General features: G+C 41.7%; 1 protein-coding gene across 1 annotated transcript in view; it reads right to left on the bottom strand.

The window, feature by feature from the left end:
* Positions 1 to 1,999, bottom strand: part of LOC103469613 (crumbs cell polarity complex component 2) — a 49,349-nt gene extending 47,350 nt beyond the window's left edge. Inside the window, exon 1 of the mRNA XM_017306519.1 lies at positions 1,919 to 1,999. The gene's annotated coding sequence lies outside the window, so the exon portion shown is untranslated. The remainder of the gene's footprint in view (positions 1 to 1,918) is intronic.
* Positions 2,000 to 5,223: the final 3,224 nt, after the last annotated feature.

Genomic DNA, 5,223 nt, shown 5'->3' with positions numbered 1-5,223 from the left:
ATATTTTAATAAATGTCCAATATAAAAAAAAAACTCCCAAGTATTGAATATTCACTTTAGTTTATGAAAAACTATAAAATACATGAGTAGATTCTCTGTTACAACGAACATTCCTTCATCTGAGCAAAAAACTAAATAACTCCAAGAATTCTCCCTGAGCTTCTGACTGAGGCTCACAGGAAATGGATGAAAGTTCAAAACAACAAATACACTAAACCTTTTTTAAACTATATCACTTTCTACTCCTTTTCAACACGGTCAGTCAGGCCTCATTATCTTCCACAAACCATTTAGACTTTATAGATTACTGAAGGATGTTTCAGAAAAAAGGATCTGATGAGCAGAGATGGGATCCATCTCACTTTGACTGAAACACCAAAACAAGAAGAATCCAGTTTCGAGAGCAGACGGTCTGATCTGATSGAATGAACTGGTTTGACTTGGACCTGGTTATTTTATGTTCAGTCCTCTGACATCACTTCATTTTTAAAGGTACTAATGTAACATTTAATTGAAATTAATTAATTGGGTTTGAATGGAATGGAGGTGAACTGAAGCAAAATGAACTGAACTGATTCTCTGTATGTGCAGGTGAAAGTGGCACACTACGTCTAGAAGAAGAATCAGTTCTGTTCCTCCCAGAGACGGGGGAGCCCCAGGATAACGCACGTTAAGCTCAGAGGAATTTTATTGAATCACGACATGAGACTGGCAGCTYCACCAGCCCAGCTTTGTCCTCTGGAGGCTCCACAGCAGGTGGCTGCTTTGTTTTATACAGAAAAAAATTCCCAAATCCTTTTGGACCCAGTCAGAGTCTGAGACGTACATCCTWTTGTYTCCTGTGGAATCCTTGTGWTTCATTTTGGAGGTAGAATATCAGCCTTGTTTAGAAACCAACTGTTGCTGTTCCAGCAAGGAACGTTAGAGCTTTTAGAAGTGTTTTCTGGAGAGTTTATAAAAGTTTGTCCCYTTCAGTGTTTCTTTCTTTACAAAGCACTACAGTTTAGCATTTGGATCATYCTACTCCCATCAGGCCAAATTCTCTTAGAATTAGTCACAGTTTCACATTGAGAGGCTGAAAATAACAGCAATTACAGTAATACGTGTTTCTTCCATCTTTGAAGTTGCTGTTGCTCTTTAAGTTGGATTTTGTGAAGGCTAATCATTCTGAATTTAATCAACTCTTTCTGCTTATTTTATGCTTCCTATTTTATTTTTCTCATCTCACCACCAAAGCCCTGCCTTTTCCTTTAAAACACCAGAGCTCAGCCCCACGGCTCCCTCCATGCTCCTTAACGTCCATTGACCCCTCTTTTCAGAGCCAAGACAAAAAAAAACTGTGCAGCAGTGCAGCTGGACGCCTAACACGTTGCCATGGTGACCCCTAACAATGCCACCCAGATCCAATCAGTGCGTTCGCCGAGCCACCGTTCCAATGAGCCTCAGACTCACACAAACGAAGGTCACGGGAAAAATGGCTTGAGAGGGTTTCATAAAGCTGCTGGGGTTGACTGACCACCCCCCTACACACACACACACACACACACACACACACGCACACACACACCCCCCCCACACACACACACGCCGTSGGTCAGCACATGCTGCAGATCAACACAAACCATAAAGTTGGTAAGAAAAGTCAAAGGATGTTAAATCTTTTTGCCAGGAGAATATCTATAGATGTTGAAAAAATATTTAATACATTTTTTTATTTCACAGAAACCTTTCRAAAAGCTGACTAAACAAAAAAAAGACAACTTTCTTGACTGGAAGAAACTAAGTAAGTCTTTTAGTTGCCAAACTAGAAAATACTATGATCTCACAGAAAAGTTGTGCCAAACACACAAAGATACTGCAGGTTAAACTCCATTCAACACCTGGAACCCCGGCTCTGATGTGATGAACGACCACGTACCCAGCTTGAACATCATCATTGTGATCAGCACCGTCCTCTGATATCTGGACCAAACTCTGCCAGACTCCATGGTGACCAGGCTGCTGGTGTCTCCAGTCAGTGCAGGCGGATGATGAGAGGCCACCGGTTCTCCATCCAGGCTGCTTCAAGTTAGCTGCAGACAGACAACAGCTCCATGCTGGACCACTGACACTGAGTAGGAGTCTGTGTGAGAGAGTTTTGGAGTTTGTGTGTGTGTGTGTGTGTGTCTTAAGGGTCCAAGCAGGGATGGAGTAAGGGAGCGTAATCACCCTAGCAGACGGAGAGGGAAGAAAACCAAGGGATGGAGTCAAGGACTGGATTCATTGTTTCTCCTGACTCGCTGACAGCTGTAACCGTCTCTGCAGCTCAACGGTGCAGTGGATCTAAAGTCAGGCTGCTGCAGAGTGATCACAGAGCTGAGGCAACATGTTGCCCAGTTTAAATATGATGGAAGATCTGAAAAGCAAAACTGATTCTGTTTCTACTGATTTTGCTCCCCATGTGTTGAATTCATCAGCTTTACAAAAGACACAAATAGGTAAATATAACAATAAGTTTGTTTTGAAATATTTWAACTGAGGTAAATTAATTTTGTTCACAAATTTGGAATGTCAATAAACATTTACTAAGAACATTTTTATGCGATAAAATGGAAAACATCAACAGATTTTTCTATTGCAATGTTGCGTTTTCTAGGTGATATTTTAGCACCACTTGGTGTTAATCAGTGTTAATTAAGCTCATTTCCAAATAGTAGTATGTTTCTACACTTGCAGAAAGAGAAAAAAAATCAAAAACGACAAACCATGGCAACAAAAAACATGTGTGTGTGTTTCTGTTTCTCAGAGGTTCACTGGTGACCTGTCCAGGGTGTGCCTGCCTCTCACCCAATCACTGCTGGAGACAGGCAACCGGCCCCCTGCAGGTTCAGTGGGTACAGACAATAAATGGATAGAACAATATTCAAACTGTAAGCAGAAAATCTGTGGTGGTCAATAGAAACTATTTTATGGTCTAGTCTTTACAGAGACCAACAGATACAACATTCATAGTTAGATTACAACGTGATATTTAAAGTTTTGAGCATAGATAAAGATAAATAAAGTATGGCAAAATTCTAGACCCACCTCCTACACTGACATTCCCGACAAAGGAGACCATTAATCAGGGAAGCAGTTGATGTTAACTCTGGAGGAGCTGCAGAGATTCACAGAATAAATGGAAGAATCTGTAAACAGGACCATCCACAAGTACGGCCGCTATGTAAGAGCAGGAATAAAAAGCCATTATTTCCACAAACCATACAGGGACACAGCAAGCCTGTGGAAGAAGGTGGCCTGGACACACCATCCCCACTGTGAAACATGGTAGTGGTGGCATCATGCTGTGTGGGTTCTTTCCTTCAGCAGAAACAGGAAAGCTGGAGAGAGTCAATRGGAAGATGTATGAAGCTAAATACAGGGAAATCCTCCCAACTCACTATTTACTGTTGCTCGATTACCAACAGTGAGCCCAATAAAATAGTCTGTGGCTGTAGCGTGACAAAATGTGGGAGAATGAAAACTTTTTCAAGCTGCTGAGGATAGAATAGTGTCTAGAGGGTGTTATACAAATTATTTTTACAGTAAGAACACTTGCTATTGGCCAAACTTGAAGTCCAGTCCAGGATTATGATGAGAAGRTCTGAGATCAATGATCCGTCTCACCCACCGCACCCACACACAACACCACCATGCCCAACCCCTCCACTGAAAGCGGGAGGAGATTATCTAGCAGCTATCTGGTTGGTGGAGGCCTCTTTGGAAGCTTAACAAAATGAGAAATGCCTTAACCCACCCCCTCTTCACAACCCCCCCAAACAACCCCAAACCCCCACTGCAGCTCTTCAGCATCAGGCTTATCTCCAACCTGCTGTCTTCACAACTACTCTAAAAGTTTTAATTAAACACTTGGTAAAGTCTGAAAGGAAACAACAGAGGGAGGCGTTAGGGAGGAAACCATCAGCATGCAGCATGCAACGGCCAGAAACAGTCTGCGGCAGATCCACAGGTTCACACTGCTGCTGCGTTCTGTTAGACTGAGACCAGGCATGAGACGTCACCAGCCCCCCACCAGTATCAGGAGTCATGGTACTTTAGGAATCTTTATCTCATTTCAGATTAGAAAGAGTTCTGACTTTAAGTTCTGACTTTATGTTTTAGATGATGCTGAAATGTGATTAAGATTTACATTTTAAACAGATAAATGTGGTTTCYATGTAAAGAAACCACAGAAACCTGCATTACTGACAGGCATGACAACCAAGTGTAATTCTTTTAAGTAAATAATTTTTAGTAATGTTATGGCATTTTTATTTACTTCACATTTGCAACATCTATAAGAGCCTGGCTTGGCCATCACCTTCTTACACATTTCAAATCTCCCTTCACATCACAGTCTGGGATTTTTTTCCACTGAAAGAATTCAGCAAACAGAGGGAGAAGTTGAGAACAACCAGTGTTTTAGAATTGTAGTTTGCCTGCAGTTTAGTCGTTCAGTCCGTGTTGGTCACGCTTTCAAAAATGTAATTAGCATCAACAACCATCTAATTCAGCTCTTCACAGAGGAGGATGGTTGTTTACAGTGCAGGCAATTTTCCAGTAAGCTTCATAGCATTGAGCTGCTGCATTACACACATCATGGTCAAACCTTAGTGATTGGGTAAAATTTAAAAGTTCAGCACAAACCATGCCTCCAGGAAGGAATCATTTCTCAACAGACAGARCCCAGATGAGATATCAGATTACAATAAAGAGTCAACTTTGATGCAACTGGTGTTTTAAACAGGTTGTGATTGGGGAGTTACGCAGTAAATGTTACTGGTGTTTATCCGGCTGGCCGACTGGACTCTACGTTGCTTACTGTCACTTTTGTTTCTCATCTGAACAATGGGGTCAGCAGAGGACACCGGTCACGAGGAGATTTTTACAGGAAAAGATGAAACTGTGGTTATCAACAATTCAGAAGTAATTTGCAGTGAGGAAAGTTCTCAACAAAACAGTTTCATAGAACAATGCAAGTTAGAAAACATTTTTCAGATGTAGAATGGTGACGGAGGGGGAAAAAAACTCATTTGAATACATGCAAGGGGGKTTTGTTTTATGCATCCACCATCATACATGCTAATCTCTACTGGGGTTGGTKAGGGGTGCTGGTGCCTATCTCCATCAATGAACGTGCAAGAGGTCACCAGTCCATGGCAGGGCAAGAGAAAGACAGAACAATCAATCATGCACACACACACA

Source organism: Poecilia reticulata, linkage group LG9 (assembly GCF_000633615.1).
Source record: "Poecilia reticulata strain Guanapo linkage group LG9, Guppy_female_1.0+MT, whole genome shotgun sequence".
Taxonomy (NCBI): Eukaryota; Metazoa; Chordata; class Actinopteri; order Cyprinodontiformes; family Poeciliidae; genus Poecilia; species Poecilia reticulata.
The sequence above is the reverse complement of the archived record's forward strand: the minus strand, read 5'-3'. Positions and strand labels throughout refer to the sequence as shown.